Consider the following 21388-nt stretch of genomic DNA (forward strand, 5'->3'; position numbering starts at 1 on the left):
TGCGGGGAACACGAAGCTCAGCCGCTGCACGGGAGGTCACTCACATACTTCGGTGGGCAGAGCGGCACTTACCGGCCCTGTCGGCCATTTACATCCCGGGAGTGGAGAACTGGCAGGCGGACTATTTGAGTCGACAGATGCTGGACCCAGGGGAATGGGCGTTGCATCTGGAGATATTCAGGTTACTGTGGCTGAGGTGGGGCACACCAGACGTGGATCTTCTGGCCTCCCGTATCAATCGGAAAGGTGGCAAGATTCGTGTCCAGGACAAGAGATCCGTGGGCAGATGCGCTGGTGGCTCCGTGGGATCAGTACCAGCTGATCTACGTCTTTCCTCCACTGAAACTGTTGCCACGTCTGCTTCGCAGAGTGGAAGCCGAGGGGATCCCAGTGATACTGGTTGCCCCAGATTGGCCTCAGCGTCCCTGGTACGCAGACCTGGTGCGTCTGGTGGCAGACACTCCCTGGCAAATGCTGCTGTGGGAGGACCTTCTGTCTCAAGGTCCGATTCTCTATCCTGCTTTACCATCGCTGGCTATAATGGAATAACGGAATGGCTATTAAGAGCCAGGTGTTGAGGAACCGGGGTCTGTCGGACTCGGTGATCCCAACTATGCATCTCCATGTGTGAGGAGAAAGGGTGGCATCCGCGCTCCTTTTCCATATCCAGGATCCTGCTGTTTCTCCAGCAGGGAGTTGACCAGAGATTGGCATTAAGCACCATCAAAGGGCAAATTTCAGCCTTAGCTGTCTTTCTTCAACGACCCCTGGCGTCGCTTTAGTGAGCACCTTTGTTCAGGGGATACATGTAGTCCCTCCGATGCGTCCACCATTACCCCCTTGGGATCTGAACCTGGTGTTGCCGGCGCTTCAAAAACCGCTGTTTGAAAACATCAGGGAGATCCCCTGTTGACTCTTTCCAAGAAAGTGGTCTTCCTAGTGGCCATCACGTCGGCCAGGAGGGTTTCGGAACTGGCAGTCTTGTCCTGCAGGTCGCCCTATCTGGTTATCCACAAGGATAAGGTGGTGTTGCGTCCGCAACCAACCTTTCTACCGAAGGTGGTCTCGGCTTTTCATATCAATGAGGACATTGTATTACCATCTCCGTGTCCTAAGCCGAAGCATCCTAAGGAGGTGGCCCTTCACGCTCTGGACGTGGTTCGGGCTCTCAAGGTGTATTTGTCTGCCACGGCTCCCTTTCGGAAGTCAGACTCACTGTTTGCTTCGGTGGCTGGTCCCAAGAAAGGCACAGGCGGTCTCGTCAGCCACCATTTCCAGGTGGATCAGACAGATCGTAGTACAAGCCTACGCCTTGAAGGGGCAGGTGCCCCCCTTTCCGGTCACGGCCCACTCAACAAGGGCAATCGGAACGTCTTGGGCCTTCCGCCACCAAGCGTCTGTCGCTCAGGTGTGTAAGGTGGTGACCTGGTCGTCTGTCCACACATTTACCAAGTAAGTAAGACGTCAGTGCATCGGCTGATGCCTGTTTTGCCCGCAAAGTTTTGCTGGCGGCCGTGTAGTTGCAATTGAATATGCAATATATATTTTTTCCTGGTTTTTCGATAAAAACACAGTACTGCTATGTTAATGCGCCGTTGCATTTTGCTGCGGTCTTGGGTGATCACTCCTGTTTTTTTGTGGTGGTTTTTCCACGCACCCGCTATTTTTTTGTGGGTTTAGTTTCACTAGTTCCCACTTGCCATGGTGGATGAAGTTTTTATGCTGTTTTTTCCCACCCCTCGTTTTGGCGCCGCTTGGGGACGTCCCATTTTGTTACAGAGAGGAGCTGTGTCGGTCGGTGAATATAAGAGAAAATAGGATTTTTTTGTACTCACCATAAAATCCTTTTCTCTGTAATTCACCGACCGACACAGCGCCCGCCCCTCCTTTTTATCTTTACGTTATACTGCTTGTTGACGTACTGATGCTGCTTGGCAGGGTGGTGGGTTGTTGCCCAAGGGACCCCCACCCTGGGCGGAACTAAGAGTTCTGAGTGTTGTGTTACAACTATGCCTAGTATTCTCCTAGTGATAAGGCTAACAACCCATTTGTTACAGAGAGGAGCTGTGTCGGTCGGTGAATTACAGAGAAAAGGATTTTACGGTGAGTACAAAAAAATCCTATTTTTTTTTTTTTTTACTTTTTGCTATGATATGAAATAAATAAATAAAAAATAATTTAAAAAAAGAGCAACAATTTTGAAAAAAAAAAGCTATTTTTTTTTTACTTTTTGCTATGATAAATAAATAAATAAAAAAATAATAAGAAAAACAGAGCGACAATTTTGAAAAAAAAAGCTAATTTTTGTTTTACTTTTTGCTTTGATCAATAAATAAATAAAAAAGAATAAAAAAAAAGAATGACAATTTTTGCTGTGATAAATAAATAAATAATAATAAAAAAAAGAGTGACAATTTTGAAAAAAAAGCTACATTTTTTACTTTGTGCTATGATAAATAAAAAAAAAAAAAGCGACAATTAAAAAAAAAAAATGTCTTCATAAATTGTGAACAAAACATATTCTGCTACATGTCTTTGATAAAAAAAAAAAAAAAAAAAAAAAAAATCAACGTTACAGTGCCTATAAACTATGGGATCTATACTGGAATTTTTCTTTTATTTTGAAATTTTTCTTTTTTTTTTGTATACTGGTAATGGTGGTAATCAGCGACTGCAATAAACGACGGGCAATCTAAAACTAACTGATGCTGGGGGGGGGGGACTGACTAATTGTCACTAATACAGTGATCAGTGCTAATACTATACCCCCTTGACCTCTGGAAGATTTAACCTCTCCATGACCAGGCCATTTTTTGCTAAGTGGCACTGCGCTAGTTTACCTGGAAATTGCGCGGTCATGCAACGATGTATACAAACTCATTTTATATAATTTTTTTCACACAAATAGAGCTATATATCTATCTATCTATCTATAGGAATTTTTTATTTATCTTTTACTAGTAATGGCGGCGATTAGCAACTTATATTAGGACTATGATAGTGCGGTGGGCAATCTAAAACTTACTAAGACCCCTTTCACACACACGCCTTCAGTTTGTTTCATCATTTCAGTTAAAAAAAAAAAACGGATCAATTTTTTCATCTGTTTTTTTACATCAACTTAACCACTTGAGTTAAAGCGGGAGTCCGCCGGGAGTTCCGCCGTTTTTTTTTTTTAAAAGCCAGCAGCTACAAATACGGCAGCTGCTGACTTTTAAAATAAGGACACTTACCCGCCCAGCGCGCCCGCGATGTCGGCACCCGAAGCCAAACTCTCGATCATCTCTCGGGTGCTGCCGCCGCCATCTTGGGTATGGGAATCAGGAAGTGGAGCCTTTCGGCTTCATTTCCCGGTTCCCTACTGCGCATGCGCGAGTCGCTCTGCGCAATAAGGATGGTCCCCGCTGCCTCTGGGATCCGTGTGTTTCCCAGCAGACAGCGGGGGACTTTCGGAAAGGGGCGTAGATTCTGCGGAAAGGGGCGTACCTTCTGCAGAATCTGCGCCGGAAGTGGGTGCAGATACCTGTACTGTACAGGTACCTGCACACCCCTCCCCCCTGAAAGGTGCCAATTGTGCCGCCGGAGGGGGGGAGGGTTCCAATGAGCGGAAGGTCCACTTTAGGGTGGACCTCCGCTTTAAATTTTTGGTTTACAGAACTATTCTGGATAAAATGAGTATCACCTTCTTCTTTTTTGCTTAGAATAAAGATCGCGGTTCTCACACGATTCTCGTGGCGTAAAACATCATCTTTCATGTTATACAAAAAAATTGGGCTAACTTTACTGTTTCCATTATTTTTTTACATTTTTTTATTGGATATGTTTTATAGCAGAATGTAAGTACTTTTTTTTTAAATTGTCGGTCTTTTTTTGTTTATAGCGCAAATGATAAAAGTATAGCAAAAAATGACCTGATGAGGTAAAACCTTCCGGGGCTGGTTAAGTGGTTAAAGTAGCATGGACCTGGCCATAAAGGGGGTAAATTCTTCCAGGGCTAAAGTGGTTAAATACACCCATGGGCATGAGCCTCAGAAAAATTGCTATTTGTGTGAAAAAAATTATGTACATTTTGTTTGCTTACTGAGTTGCATGATAAAAAAAAAAAAAAAAATATATATATATATATATATATATATATATATGTATATATATACATATATATATATATATATATATATATATATACACACACATATATATATATATATATATATATATATATATATATATATATATATGTGTGTATATATATATATATATATGTATGTATATATATATATATATATGTATATATATATATATATATATATATATATATATATATATATGTATGTATATATATATATATATATATATATATATATATATATATATATATATATATATATATTTTTTTTTTAATTGTCTGTCTTTTTTTGTTTATAGCACAAAAAATAAAAACCCTCTATTTTATTTACATCAGTTTTTATTTACATTTTATTTGACATAAATTTTCTTGCTTTCTTCTGGTGGTATTTTATTTAAATCCCCCTTTTCTTTTTTTTTTTTTATTGCATTTTATTTACATCAGTTTTCTTGCTTTCTTTTGGTGGTATTTAATTTTCATACATTTTTATTTACATTTTGTTTATATCAATTTTCTTGCTTTCCTTTGGTTTTATTATTTACATACATTTTTAATTTACATTTTATTTATATAAATGTTCTTGCTTTCTTTTGGCGGTATTCTATTTACATCATTTTTTTATTTACATTTTATTTACATCAATTTTATTTGGGTACAGCGTCGCATGACCGCGCAAATTACCAGTTAAATTAGCGCAGTGCCGAATAGCAAAAAAAAATTAAATGGCCTGGTCGCGAAGGGGGTAAAACCTTCCGGCGCTCATGTAGTTAAAAACAAAACCCTAAAAAAATAAAAATAAAATAAAAAGCGCCAAATGTCAAGCAGATGTGGTCAGGGAAACGATAACAAGAGGCGACCACGCCGTAGATGTGCACGCGTCTGTCCGAGGGATAAACCAGCAATGACCGCGACGGCTCGACGTGTCGCCACCGACATTCCTCACCGCTGGAAAAACTCTCCACATAAGTTTTGTTGCAAAATGTTTCTTTTTTCCCATCCTGACTGTTTAAGTTTCGACCTTTTAACCTAAGGAAGCGCGGCGCCTGTTTTCGCGTATTTACCGGAATAATAAACACAGCTGAAACATTCGATTTTTCTTTTTTTGACCATTTCCCCACCCTTGGCGGTCACAGGGTGTGCGTTCGTCACCTACTTGTTCCGAAACCCCCCTCCGGCGCTCCGCAGTGATGACGGCATGCCGAGATTATCGGCGGCCCGGCTGCGAGGTTTTTTTTTTTTTTTTTTTACGCCTGTAATGGTGAAGGCTGAACAGAGAGTTTGATTTATGAGCGCAATAAACATTTTTGGTTGTGTGCGACCCCCCCCCCCCGTATAGATCCGCGCGGAGCTCGGACGCACATATACGGAACGGGCGCTTGTACATATTACACGGGACGTAAATTAAACAACGGGTGACACGCCAAAAGAGGAAGGAAGGTAATTAGTGGGATAGGCGGCGAGGAGAAGCGGAGGTCGGAGAAGGGGAAAGGGAAGAGATCGTTATGGAGGCTCTCCGCCTCCAAATCCTTCCTAGAGATAATAGACGCTGCGCCAAACTGTTGGCGCTATATAAATCTTTTTATTTTAATTTTAATTTTAATTTTTTAATTTAAATTTTTTTTATTTTTATTTTTATTTTTTTTAATCTTATTTTTTTTTTATTAATTATTTTTTTTTTATTAAATAAATCCTCTATAATAATAATAATAATAGACCTGAGATGACAGTCCTTCCAGCCTCCGCTTATATGAACTTATAAGACTGGAGGAGCTTCCAGCACAAGTGTATGGAGACCTCTGCAGGCAGACGAGGTTTAATCGGCCTATACCAAAAGTATTGGGACACCCACCTTTTTTTATTATTATTATACACAATTTATATAGCGCCAACGGTTTACGCAGCGCTTTACAATGAAAAAAGGGAGACAATACAGTTATAATACACGCACATGGACTTTAACGGCCTCCCAGTCTTAGTCCGTAGGGTTCAATATTGGGTTGCAGCTATAACAGCTTCAATTCTTCTGGGAAGGCCATCCACAAATTTAGGAATGTGTCTATGGGAATGTTTGATCATTCTTCCAGAAGCGCATTTGTGAGGTCAGGCGCTGATGTTGGATGAGAAGTCTCCGTTCTAATTCATCCCAAAGGTGTTCTGTCGAGTTGAGGTCAGGACTCTGTGCAGGCCAGTCAAGTTCCTCAACCCCAAACTCGCTCATCCATGTCTTTATGGACCTTGCTTTGTGCACTGGTGCGCAGTCATGTTGGAACAGGAAGGGGTCGCCCCCCAAACTGTTCCCACAAAGTTAGGAGCATGAAATTGCCCAAAATGTCTTGGTATGCTGACGCCTTAAGAGTTCCCTTCACTGGAACTAAGGAGCCAACCCCTGAAAAACAATCCCCACACCATAATCGCGCCTCCACCAAATGATTTAGACCAGTGCACAAAGCAAGGTCCGTAAAGTCATGGATGAGAGAGTTTGGGGGGGGAGGAACTTGACTGGCCTGCACAGAGTCCTGACCTCAACCCGATAGAACACCTTTGGGATGAATTAAAGAGGCCAGGCCTTCTTGTCCAACATCAGCACCTGACCTCACAAATGTGCCTCTGGAAGAATGGTCAAACATCCCCATAGACACACTCCTAAACCTTGTGTACGGCCTTCCCAGACAAGTTGAAGCTTTTATAGATGAGAAGGCCTGGCTCACAGTCTCCACTCTAATTCATCCCAAAGGTCTTCTATGGGGTTGAGGTCAGGCCAGTCAAGTTCCTCCACCCCAAACCTGCTCATCCATGTCTTTATGGACCTTTCTTTATTGATGATGGTCAAACATTCGCATAGACACACTCCTAAACCTTGTGGACGGCCTTCCCAGAAGAGTTGAAGCTGTTATAGCTGCAAAGGGCGGAGCCAACTCAGTATTGAACCCTACGGACTAAGACTGGGATGCCGTTATCCACTTCAGCTCTGGAAGAATTTACCCCCCTTCCCGACCAGAGCATTTTTTTTTTTGCGATTGAGATGCCATTAAAATGCATGTGAGCGTAAACGCAGGCGGACTGACTGGGATGCCGTTAACCGATTCAGCGCCTGAAGATTTTACCCCCCCCCCCCTTCCTGACCAGTGTATTTTTTTGCGATTCGGCACTGCGGCGCTTTAACTGACAATTGCGCGGTCGTGCGACGTTGCACCCAAACAAAATTGACGTCCTTTTTTTGCCCACAAATAGAGATTTCTTTCGGTGGTATTTGATCACCTCTGCGGTTTTTATTTTTTGCGCTATAAACAAAAAAAAAGCGACGATTTAAAAAAAAAAAAAGCAATTTTTTTACTTTTTGATATAATAAATATCCCCCCAAAAAATATATAAAAAACCAAATTCTTTTCCTCAGTTTAGGCCGATACGTAATCTTCTACAAAAAAAAACGCAATAAACGTATATTGATTGGTTTGCACAAAAGTTATAGCGGCTACAAAATAGATAATAAATAATACATTTTTATTATCATTTTTTTTTTTTATACTAGTAATGGTGGCAATCTGTGATTTTTATGGTGACTGCGACATTATGGCGGACACTTCTGACACTATTTTGGGACCATTGTCATTTATACAGCGATCTGTGCTATAAAAATGCACTGATTACTGTGTAAATAACACAGGCAGGGAAGGAGTTAAACACTAGGGGGCGGTGAAGGGGTTAAGTGTGTCCTAGGGAGTGATTCTAACTGTGGGGGGGGATGGGTTACCTAGGACATGACAGCGATCGCTGCTTCCGATGACAGGGAGCGGTGATTTCTGTCATGTCACAAGGCAGAACGGGGAAATTCCTTCCTCTCCCCGTTCTGCGGCTCCGTGACACGAACGCGGGCCGCCATCGAACATCGAGTTCCCGGGACCTGCGGGCACGCTCTCACCCTCGTGCGCCCGATAGGCTCCAGGGACGTGCAGGTACGCTCATTTGCCCGCCATTCTGCCGACGTACATCTGTGTGCGGCGGTCGGGAAAGCGGTTGACGTTCGTGTGCGTGAACTTTTTAACCCCTTAACCACTTGGCGCCCATACTACGTCTATTGACGTCGTGGGCTTTCAGTGGTTATATCTGAATGATGCCTGAGGCCACAGACATCATTCAGATATTGCCGTTTTCAGCCGGCGATTCCCTACACCATAAGAATGATCATAGCGGCTGTTCCGCCGCTTGATCGTTCTTACGGGCGGCGGGAGGGGACGTCCCCCCCCCCCCTCCCGCCGCCCTCCGGTGCTTCTACACAGGATCCGCCGGCCCCATCAAGTTACCATAGAGATTTACGGCGGACTAGATCGTCCCCGGAGTCTCTATGATCGTTTGGAGACCAGGCGCGATGTTATGACGTCACGCCCGGCCTCTGCATTCAAATTAACGGCGCCGATCTGGCTAGGAAGTCAGGATAGGTTTCTTTTTTTTTTTTTTTTTATTCTTCCCAGCCTAGAGGTGAGATGTGGGGTCTTATTGACCCCGATCTCACTGTAAATATGTCCGATCGTGCCATATTCCTATTACAAGAGATGTTTACATTCCTTGTAATAGAAATAAAAGTAATCAATTTTTTATTTTTTATTTTTTTAAGTGTAAAACTAAAAAAATAAAAATAAAATTAACAATAAAAATAATTTTTTTTTAAAGCGCCCCTGTCCCCGTGAGCTCGCACACAGAAGCGAACGCATACGTAAGTCCCACCCACATATGAAAACGGTGTTCAAACCACACATGTGAGGTATCGCCGCGAACGTTAGAGCGAGAGCAATAATTCTAGCCCTAGACCTCCTCTGTAACCCAAAATATGTAACCAGTAAAAAAAATTTAAGCGTCGCCTATGGGGATTTTTAAATACCAAAGTTCGGCGCCATTCCACGAGCGCGTGCAATTTTGAAGCATGACATGTTGGGTATCTATTTACTCGGCGTATCCTCCTCTTTTACATTATGCAAAAAAATTGGGCTAACTTTACTGTTTTTTTTTTTAAGCATTTTTTCTGAAAAAAATGTGTTTGAAAAATTGCTGCGCAAATACTGTGCGAGATAAAAAGTTGCAACGAGCGCCATTGTATTCTCTAGGGTCTTTGCTAAAAAAAAAAAACATATATAATGTTTGGGGGTTCTATGTAATTTTCTAGCAAAAAAATTAGGAATTTTACATGTAGGAGAGAAATGTCAGAATTGGCCTGGATGCGAAGTGGTTAAGGACCGAGCCTCCTTTTGGAATTTAGGTGTTTACAAGTTTAAAACATTATTTTTTTGCTAGAAAATTAGAACCTCCAAACATTATATATTTTTTTCTAACACCCTAGAAAATAAAATGGCGCTAATTGCAATACTTTTTTTCACACCGTATTTGCGCAGCGGTCTTACAAACGCACTTTTTTTTTTTTTAATGCACTTTTTTGAATAAAAAAAAAAATAAGACAACAGTAAAGTTAGTCCAATTTTTTTTTTTTATATTGTGAAAGATAATGTTACGCCGAGTAAATTGATACCCAACATGCCGCGCTTCCAAATTGCGCCCGCTGGTGGAATGGCATTAAACTTTTACCCTTAAAAATCTCCATAGGTGACGTTTAAAAAAATTCTACAGGTTGCATGTTTTGCGTTACAGAGGAGGTCTAGGGCTAGAATTATCGATCTCGCTCTACCGATCGCGGCGATTCATCATATGTGTGGTTTGACCACCGTTTTCATATGCGGGCGCTACTCACGTATGCATTCGCTTCTGCGCGCGAGCTCGCCGGGCCACATCGCTTTAAAAAAAATAAAAAAAATTCTTATTTATTTTACTTAATTTTATAATTTTTTTCACTGTTTTTAAAAAAAAAAAAAATCTGGATCACTTTTATTCCTATTACAAGGAATGTAAACATCCCTTGTAAGAGAAAAAAGCATGACAGGTCCTCTTAAATATGAGATCTGGGGTCAAAAAGTCCTCAGATCTCATTTTGGACTAAAATGCAATAAAAAAAATTAAAAAAAATTGTCATTTGAAAAAATGACATTGAAAAAATGTGCCTTTAAGAGGTATGGGCGGAAGTGAGGTTTTGACGTCTCTTCCGCCCTGCAGTGGTATGGAGACGGGCGGGAGTCATCTTAGCCTCACTTGTCTCCATACCCAGGACATATAAGGAGCCGTCGGCAGCGGCGGAGGGCGTGGGTGAGCGGCGGGAGGGTGGGGCCCCTCCTCCGCCGCCGATAACTGTGATCTTGCGGCGAATCCGCCGCAGAGACCACCATTATCGTAAACACGACCGGCGCCTGAAAAGATGGATATCTCAGTTGTGGCAGCACCTTACCGAGATATCCCTCTTCAAAGTGCCGACGTATATGTACAGGAGCCGGTCGGCAAGTGGTTAAAACTTCCTCCGCCCTCAAAAAAAAAGTAAAAAAAAAAAAAATCACGCACGTTTTTTTACGAGTCTGAAGGATCCAGCAATCCTAGAGCGTGGCACATGCGCGCCGCAGGAGGTAAACAATCAGTGACTAGCTGAGATGATCGGTGTGCTGCAGGCCGTCTCTCCCCGCGATCGCTCAGCCTGAAGCCCGTAAGGTAAGTGGACAGCCTTGATGATGCCTGAACAACCATGGCTCTGTTCTCATGGAGAGAAAAGTAAATGAAGGCATTGTCGGGGGAGGGGGAGGGGGGGTGCTGTGATCTCTGTGAGAGGTGATAAATCCCTGGAAGTGTCACACCGACACATTACTGGGCCTTACAATGTAATTGGTGTCAAGCACTTTAAAGTGTAAGCTCCTTTGGCCGCAGGGAGCGATGGTTCTGTGCTTTCTTTAAAAATGCCATAAAAGCATTGTAAAGCTATTTATATAAAAGTAAAAGACAAATAAAGAGGAAATAACATCATAAAAAGTCTTGTGTGGTCGGTTTTTATTGGAGGAGGATGAACACTGAGCCCCGTCCTTTGTAAGGAGGATTATCTTCCCTCTGCTCTATAGAAGGTGAATTTCGGGTCAGTTAAGGTCGTGAATGACGGGGATATAAAATATAAAATAAAAAAATACATTGAATCCAATTTTTTTTTTGTGTGTGTGTGAAAGTTGGCCAATCCCCCACCCCCCACAGGCTTCCCGCGGGCTATAGGAGTGTTCCAGCCAATGATATTTCCTTGTTTGTTCAACTTCCTGTGCCCGTATTCTTCCCTAACCCTTCTTGGGTCACACCTGTGCGTTTTTTTTCTCTAAAAATAACAAACATGTCGTACTTACCTGCTCTGTGTAATGGTATTGCACAGAGTGGCCCCGATCCTTCTCTTCTCGGGTTCCTCTTTGCCTCTCCTGGCCCCTCCCTCCTGTCGAGTGATCCCCCCCCCACAGCAAGTAGCCGGTTCAGCCCTGCCCCCTCTCTTCCCTGATTGGCTAACAGACTTTGAATGACCGCAGCGGGAGCCAGTGGCGCCGCTGGTCTGTCTCAGCCAATCAGGACGGCCTAGGCACTCATGGACCTCGCTGGCGAGAGATGGGGCTCAGGTAAGTATCGGAGGATGGGGGGGGGGGGGGGGCTGCTGCACACTGAAGGCTTTTTATCATAATGCATAGAAAGCTTTAAGGTATAAAAAAAACCTGACTTTACAACCACTTTAAATGTTAGGGTTAGATTAGATTCAAGGGCTAGGATTAGGGTTAAGGTTAAATGTTAGGGTTAGCCCCCGTACACACAGTCGGAAATTCCGATCACCAAGTCCGTCGTATTTTGTCCGAAACTGGTGTTGCAAACACACGGTCGGACAAAATAGTCGGAAAATCCGATTGTGATGACGTCCGTTCGTTCCGACGGGACTACGTTCAGGCTAGTAGCCAATAGCTTTGGTCTCGTAATTTGATCTGGGCATGCGTGGCACTTTGTCCGATCGGAATTCTCTACAAACGATCGGACTTTGTCCGATCGGATTTTGTTGTTGGAAAATTTGAGACCCAGCTCTCAAATTTTTTCCGTTGGAATTTGCGACGGAAAAAGTCAGATAGAGCCCACACATGATCGGATTTACCGACAATATAATCCGATCGGACCTTTTCCGTCAGAATTTCCGACCGTGTGTACAGGGCATTAGAGTTAAGGGCTAGGGTAAGAGTTAAGCCCCTGTACACACGGTCGGAGAATCCGTCGGAATGTGTCCTATTCGACCGTTTTGTCGGATAATCCGACTGTGTGTGGTATGCATCGGACTGTTTCCGTCGGAATATCCGTCGGACCCAATTTTCCAACATGTTGGAAATATTTCCCGACCAACTGGTCCGATCAGACATACTCCGATCATGTGTAGAGAATTTTGATTGGACAAAGTGCCACGCATGCTCAGATCAAATTCCTACATCAAAGCTATTGGCTACTAGCCTGAACTTAGTCCCATCGTAACGAAATTACGTCATCACGTTCTGAAAGATCAGATTTTTCGACAACTTAGTCCGACCGTGTGTATGCAACAGTTTCGGACAAGATCCAACGGACAAAATCCGACGGACAAAATCCGACGGATTTGGTTGGCAAAATCTCCGACCGTGTGTACAGGGGCTTAGGGTTAAGGGTTAGTTTAGGGTAATGCCCTGTACACATGGTTGGAAATTCCGACTGAAAAAATTTGAGAGCAGGATCTAAAATTTTCCGACAAAAAAATCATGACTTTTCCGATCGTTTGTAGAGAATTCCGATCACACAAAGTGCCACGCATGCTCAGATCAAATTACAAAACCAAAGCTATTGGCTATTAGCCTCTACATAGTTCCGTCTTATGCAACGAACATCACCACGTTCCGAACGATCGGATTTTCCGACAACTTTGTCTGACCGTGTGTATGCAACACAAGTTTCGGACAAAATCTGTCTGAAAAAATCTGATGGATTTTGTGGTCAGAATGTCCGACCGTGTGTACGGGGCATTAGAGTTAAGGGTTAAGATTAAATGTTAGGCTTATGCCTTGTACACACGGCCGGATATTGTGACCACAAAATCCGTTGTTTTTTTTCCCGACTGATTTTTGGCCGAAACTTGTGTTGCATACACACGGTCGGACAAAGTTGTCGGAAAATCCGATCGTTCGAAACGTGGGAATTTCCAACAGAAAAGTCCGATAGAGCCCACACACGATCGGATTTTCCGACAATATAATCCGATCAGACCTTTTCCGTCGGAATTTCCGACCGTGTGTACAAGGTATTAGAGTTAAGGGCTAGGGTAAGAGTAATGCCGCGTACATACGATCAGACTATCCGGCGGAGTCAGTCTGGCCGACAATCCGCCGGACTGTGCAGCAGAGGTCTGCCGGACTTTCTGAAGGAGCGGACTTGTCCACACACGCATACACACGACCGGACTTTTCCGGCGGAGGTCCACCGGACTTTCGAAATTAACGACGGAGAAAAGTCCATTCATTTTGAACGTGACTCCAGGTAGACAGGACTAGCAAAGGAGGTCAATGTTGCCGCCTCCATCGGCAAGATTGACACCTCGCTAGCCCCATTGCCTGGTATGGATTTAAAGGGGAACCCCTACACCGAAAAAACGGCGTGGGAGTCCCCCCAGAGTCCATAGCAGACCCTTATCCGAGCACGGCGGTAGGGACGAGAGAGTGCCCCCCCCCTCCTGAGCCATAGCAGGCCGCATGCCCTCAACATGGGGGAGTGCTTTGGGGAAGGGGGGCCCTGCGGCCCCCTCACCCCAAAGCGCCTTGTCCCCATGTTGATGAGGACAAGGGCCTCTTCCCGACAACCCTGGCCGTTGGTTGTCAGGGTCTGCGGGTGGGGGGCTTATCGGAATTCGGGAGCCCCCTTTAATAAGGGGGCCCCCAGATCCCGGCCCTCCACCCTATGTACTCCTACCCATTCACCTGGGGGAAAAAAGTGTTAATAGAAAACACACAACACAGGTTTTTAAAGCACTTTATTAGTCAGCTCCAGGGGGTCTTCTTCCGTCTTCGGGGGTCTTCTCGCCAGGCTCCTCCGCTCTCTTCTGCTCTTTTACTAGCTCTTTTACTAGCATAGGAGCCCGGCTTTCTCTTTCGTCGCCGCCGCCGTCCGGAGGGCTTCTTTCCGACTTTGGGAGTCTTCTCCCGCTCTTCGCTTCTTCTTGCCGGGCCTCCGCTTTCTTCTTCCAGCTCTTTTACTAGCGTTGGCCCGGTTTTGTTGCTGTCACCGCCGCCTTCTTCTTCTTCCTTCCTTCTTCTCTTCTTCTGATGTTGACACAACGCTCTCTCTGGCCGTAATGGCAGGGACATGTCGCGCGGCGACTTATATAAGGCATAAGGGGCGGGGTCACTGGATGATGTCACACGGTGAGCCCTCCCCTTATGATGTCACAGTCCCAGCACCCCCCTAGCCCTTAACCTGAGCAACTTGGGACACATAAAGTTACCTGCATTACTTTGATGCGACTTGAGTGCCAGAGAGTGTAAAGTCGCACTGCATAAACAGACCTGTCATACTTTCCTATTAGCCTAAAAAAGCAAAAAACCTACCTGCCTGGAGTTTGTATGTTCTCCGTATGCCTGCATGGATTTCCTCCCACACTCCAAAGACACGCTGGTAGGTTAATTGGCTCCTGTCTGATTTGGCCCTAGTATGTGAGTTAGGGACCTTAGATTGTAAGCTCCCTGATGGGAATGTACAATATACAGTATCTCACAAAAGTGAGTACACCCCTCACATTTTTGTAAATATTTTCTTCTATCTTTTCATGTGACAACACTGAAGAAATGACACTTTGCTACAATGTAAAGTAGTGAGTGTACAGCTTGTATAACAGTGTAAATTTGCTGTCACTTCATCAACGTGGAATGGAATGTTCTGGCATCATTGGGCAAGGCAGTCAGCCATAAAATCCACCTTATTGCTGACACGTGGTCCAGCAAGCATGGACAGGGACAATATATTTTGTTCACAGCACACTGGGTAACTCTGCGACTTGAAAGGATGCAGAACAGGGCTCGTGCTGCAGCTTGTTGTGCCCCCACGTCTCCATACAGCTGGTTGTGATGTTGCCAGACCTGTGAGCTCTACCCCCTCCTCCTCCTCCGCCACCTCCATGCCTTCCTCTGCAGAATTGTCCTATGAACATCAGGTAACCGCTAAGCATTCAAAGGGCTATTCCCAGAGTTGGGCTAAAAGGTGCCATGCAGTTCTTCAGGATTTCCTAAGTACTTACCCAGGGTTGCAAGATGTGCCAGAAGAGTCTGTAGCCATTTCAGGCGGTCATACACAGCCAGTGCTTGGTTGGCTGAAATTCAACGGGAAATCCACCTGCCCGTATACCGCCTGAACTCGACTTTGTCAATGCTGCAGCGGCTATACATGCAGCAGAGGACCATCAACGAGTACCTGTGCCAGTACGGCATGACGACAGGCTCAGGAAGCTGCGGCTTATTTTCCTCACGCCGATGGCTGATCATTAAGGATGCATGCACTGTATTGTCACCATTTGAGGAGGCCACAAAGATGGTGAGACATGACAGTGCATGCATCAGTGACACAATCCCTGTTGTGTTCCTGCTGAAGCAGACTCTGCGTGGCATTATGGACAGGGCACTGGAGGCAGAGCAGCAGGAGGAAGAGGAGGACTTCCTTTCCTCTCAAGGCCCACTTTATAAAGACACCATCATTTCTATGTCACAGAACACACAGGAGGAGAGAGGGGAGGAGGATGAGGAGAACGATTCTGGCACTTTCATAAGCTTCAAAGGAGAGGAAGACATGTGTCAATCTGTAAGCGATGGCTTTCCAGCCCCAGGACCCTTGGGAGTAGTACGTGGCTGGGAGGAGGAAGTTCCAGGTGCTGTTATCTTGAGTCTGCTTCTCAAGCCTCGGCAAATTTGAGGTGCATGGGCAACCTCATGCTTCAAAGCCAGCGATCCAACAATACGTGGCATGAAGGAGAAGAATGATTACTGGTTGGCAACCCTCCTTGACCACCGTCATAAGGGGGAAGGTCTAAGAACTCATCCCATCCCCACAGAGAGTGCAGCAGATAAAATCTCTTGAGGACACGTTAAAGAGGATTATTTTGAATGTTTTTTCCTGACTCCAGCATGTTACAGTGTTGTGGAAAACGTTGTTTTGAGTCTTCCGTTAGAGAAGGCGTCCACCTAAGTGAAGAATTTTGGAATTTTTTTAGTACTCGCCGCCCAGGGCTGTCAGCTTCCACATCCCATCGGCAGCATCTGCTTCACATGGTGGACAATTACCTTGGGGCCAAAACAGAGATGGAGTGCTTTCCAGCTGACGATCCACTGACTTACTGGATCATGAGAATAGACCACTGGCCAGAACTTGCCCAGTATGCTATTGAGTTGTTGGGCTGCCCTGCATCCAGCGTGCTTTCAGAATGGGCATTCAGTGCTGCAGGAGGATTCATTACTGATCATAGAAGGCGTCTGTCCACAGACTTCGTGGACCGTTTGACTTTTTTTTAAATGAATAAGTTCTGGACCAGCTATGAAGTCCTTGATGCCGATGTCACTAATTAAGTCTTTTTGGGATGTGGAATCTCTGCAGGACTTCGAGGATGCCTAGCTTTGAGGGAGTTCAATCATTTCATCTGGAAAAATGTTTTTGGTATAGGTTTCATGGGCATAATTAACACCCAAAGACCAATTTTTCAGCACCTGTTTGACAGGTGCATATCATTGAATTTTGTTTTGCTTTCATCAAGAGCACCTCTATAGGGTTATGGTGAGAAGGCGCCCCCGACACCCAAAGAGTAATTTTTCTGCACCTGTTTGACAGGTGCATATCAGTGCAATTATTTACAGCAAGGCCAATTCTTTCTTTCATTAAGAGTACCTCTTTAGGGTTACGGTGGGAAGGCGCCACCGACACCCAAAGACCAATTTCTACGCACCCGTTACTTCTATACAAAGTCAAATTGACACCAGAATGTATCCAAAAAATCTCTAATCTTGTTCCCAGTGCACTACATTGTGGCCTCATCATACACGCTGTTGCTGAGCAAAATAAAGGCAGCTTGCAGGAAAATTTTCTTTTTTTTTTGGCTTTATAAATGCAATTATTGCTGCAGCAGATTCTAGATCTGCCACTTTACAGGTAGACTAAAGGGACCCCCCAGGCACTATATTGGAAGGAATTTTTCATTTTTAGGCTTTCATTAAAAAATCATTGCTGATTTAAAAATGAAGATTTTCACAAACTTTTATTTTATTGATACATGTGCCCCAGGGCAGGACCAAAACCCCTATAACCATTGTTTGCCTAATTACTAGTATATAAGCCTTCACAATGGGCACTTTTGATTTTTCACGCTCGGCTCCCCTTTGACTTTAAAGGGTGTTCATTATTCGGGTGCGAACGTTCGCAGTGTTCGAAAGTTCTGGTGTGAACCGCACAGGGGTCCATTTGGCCCATCCCTAGTCTTCAGACCTAAACCCTATTGAGCATCTGTGGGACATCCTCAAACTGAAGGTGGAGGAGCACAAGGTCTCTAACATCCACCAGCTCTGTGATGTCATCATGGAGGAGGGGAAGAGGACTCCAGTGGCAACCTGTGAAGCTCTGGTGACCTCCATACCCAAGAGGGTTAAGGCAGTGCTGGAAAATATTGGTGGCCACACAAAATATTGACACTTTGGGCCCAATTTGGACATTTTCACTTAGGGGTGTACTCACTTTTGTTTCCAGCAGTTTAGACATTAATGGCTGTGTGTTGAGTTATTTTGAGGGGACGGCAAATTTACACTGTTATACAAGCTGTACACTCACTACTTTACATTGTAGACAAGTGTCATTTCTTCAGTGTTGTCACATGAAAAGATAGAAGAAAATATTTACAAAAATGTGAGGGGTGTACTCACATTTGTGAGATACTGTGTATATACATGTATATATATATATATATATATATATATATATATACTGCTGTGTAAATTGTCTGCCCTATATAAGTACCTGTAATAAATAAAATAAAACCTTCATAGATGTGAGCCCAGCCTTTATGTTTTTCTTTCCAATTGTTTCCCCTTCCTGATCAGACAAGCAGGGAAGTCCTATTGACTCCTGTCACTTGGAGACCAATATGTGTGTCTGTATACCTGCAGAGTATCGACCGCTTCCCTGAACACATGCAACAAGATACCTTTACCATGCTGCTGAATTAATGACATGCTACATTAACCACTTCAGCCCCGGGAGGATTTACCCCCTTCCTGACCAGAGCACTTTTTGCGATTCGGCACTGCGTCGCTTTAACTGACAATTGCGCGGTCCTGCGACGTGGCTCCCAAACAAAATTAACGTCCTTTTTTTCTCACAAATAGAGCTTTCTTTTGGTGGTATTTGATCACCTCTGTGGTTTTTATTTTTTGAGCTATAAACAAAAAAAGAGCAACAATTTTGAAAAAAAAAAACACTTTATTTTTTACTTTTTGCTATAATAAATATCGGCCCAAAAATATATATAAAAAAATGTTTTCCTCAGTTTAGGCCGATATGTATTCTTCTACATATTTTTGGTAAAAAAAAAATCGCAATAAGCGATTATTGATTGGTTTGCGCAAAAGTTATAGCGTCTACAAAATAGGGGATAGTTTTATGGCATTTTTATTAATAATTTTTTTTTACTAGTAATGGCGACGATCAGCTATTTTCATTGTAACTGCAACATTATTACGGGCACATCGGACAATTTTGACACATTTTTGGGACCATTGGCATTAATACAGCGATCGGTGCTATAAAATTGCATTGATTACTGTAAAAATGTCACTGGCAGTGAAGGGGTTAACCACTAGGGGGCGGGGAGGGGTTAAGTGTGTCCTGGGGGAGTGATTCTAACTGCTAGGAGGATGGTCTAGCAGTGACACGACACTGATTGCTGCTCCTGATGACAGGGAGCAGACGATCAGTGTCCTGTCACTAGGCAGAACGGGGAGATGCTGTTTACATCGGCATCTCCCCATTCTTCAGCTCCGTGACACGATCGCGGGTATCCTAGCGGCGATAGAGTCCGCGGGTCCCGCGGGAATGGTCACAGAGCTCGTGGCACGGTGGGAAATTCAAAGTAACGTATAGGTACGTTACTTTGCCCAGCGGTGCCATTCTGCCGACGTATATGTGCTGACAGCGGTCGGCAAGTGGTTAAAGCTTATAGCAGATAACTTTGCCCCAAGAAAGATCAAGGATATGGTTAGCAGAGGCGCTCATAGTTGAAGAAACTTGGAGGTGTTCTTATCAGAAGGTTTTGATCCTGACCAAATCTCCAACTCCATGTGCAGAAATGCAGCCCCAAACTTGCAAGGAACCTCCACCATGTTTCACAGTTGTCTGCAGACACTCATTATTGTATCGATCTCCAACCCTTCCCCAACAAGCTGCCTCCTGCTACAGCCAAATACACTGGTCTACAAGGAGAAGGTCTCGGAAATGAAAGTATCAAAATTTTACTAGAATTGGGTGACTAATAAAGGAAAATGAAGTCCCAAGTATTAATTGTAAAATTGCATCAAAATAATTCAAACTTATGAGGGAGATGTGCGATTATGCTTCTTAACTTTTCTTTTGCAAAATATGATATGGCAATGAGAAAGATGCCACACCAATTATTATAAATGCATCTTTTTATTGATACCAATAACGTAACTTTTCATTCCTTTATTGGTTTTTCATGTAACATTTTAACGCTCCCTCCTCACCGTTGGGACTGCAAAAGGCATGGACCTTATCTTCTTGTTTAGCCAATGATGCCAGATAAGTTGCACATGTAATGCGACAATAATGGGGGGCCCAACTCTTGTCCTGATCCCCTATTTCACATCCAAAATATAGGTGGTATTACTTTTTTTTACCACTGCCGTCATCAGGGCTTTTTTTCAGCGGTAAACGCTGGGGAACGCAGTTCCGGCAACTCCAGTACTGACTGTATGTAATGGTAAGGGGTGCTGGGGTGTGCTGCAGGGTCCATTGATGCTGGCTGCTGAGGGATCTATTCTACCTGGAGGGGATCTACTTTTGCTGGGGGGGGTCTATTGTTACTGGTGGGGAACCTATTGTTGCTGGAGGTGGGTCTTATATTGCTGAGGGGTCAGTTATGGCTGGGAGAGATCTACTGTCGAGAGAGGGGACTATTGTTGCTGGCTGCTGGAGAGTCTGTTGATGCTGGCTTTGAGGAGATCTGTTGTTGCTGTCAGGGATTTTGTTTTGGGTGGCCCATTGTTAATGGGGGGGTCTATTGTTGCTAGAGGGGACTTTATTGTTATTGGCTACAGGGGATCTATTTTACTTCTTTTTTTGTTATCATTAAAGCGGAGGTCCACCCTAAAGTGGACCTTCCGCTCATTGGAACCCTCCCCCCCTCCGGCGCCACAATTGGCACCTTTCAGGGGGGAGGGGGGTGAAGGTACCTGTACAGTACAGGTATCTGCACCCACTTCCGGGATAGCTCTCTGCAGAAAGGGGCGTAGATTACGCCCCTTTTTCGAAAGTCCCCCGCTGCCTGCTGGGAAACACACAGATCCCAGAGGCAGCGGGTCCATCCTTATTGCGCAGCGCGACTCGCGCATGCGCAGTAGGGAACCGGGAAATGAAGCCGAAAGGCTCCACTTCCTGATTCCCATACCCAAGATGGCGGCGGCAGCACCCGAGAGACGATCGAGAGATCGGCTTCGGGTGCCGACATCGCGGGTTTGCTGGACAGGTAAGTGTCACTATTTTAAAAGTCAGCAGCTGCAGTATTTGTAGCTGCTGGCTTTTAAAAAAAAAAAAAAACACGGAGTCCCGGTGGACTCCCGCTTTAACAAATTCCATACAAATTACTTAAAACCACAAAATGATACTTGGTTCTGTATTTTCTAAAAGGGCAGCAATGGGAGGTAGGTAGAGAATGCTCGGAGGTGGGTAGAGGCGGAGAAAAGGGAGAGAGAGATCGTTGATCTGAGAATTGGGTGGAGTACCTGCACCTATTCTCTGAGAAAAAAAGCCCTGGCTGTCATACTGCACTTTTAAGCAGTGCCGGCCTGTCCATTAGGGGTGCCGCCCCCCCCCCCATCCATGAGTCTGGCCCCTTGATCTACATGCAGGGCGCCGGACAATGGATTCTAATGAGGGGGGTGTATGTTATTGAAGCTTCAAAAAAGGGTGGGCTCAGGGCGCAGAGCACTGCACTCCGTGCCCACCCAGTTGTGTGACAATAGCAAAATTAATATTTGCTATTGCCACACTGACCCTCCTCCCGGCCAATCAGGAAGTGGGTCTGAAAGGACAGGCGATCCTATTGGATGCCTG

This window comes from Lithobates pipiens, unplaced genomic scaffold (assembly GCF_037356315.1).
Source record: "Lithobates pipiens isolate NorthernLeopardFrog02 unplaced genomic scaffold, aLitPip1_a1.2 Scaffold_19, whole genome shotgun sequence".
NCBI classification, from domain to species: Eukaryota; Metazoa; Chordata; class Amphibia; order Anura; family Ranidae; genus Lithobates; species Lithobates pipiens.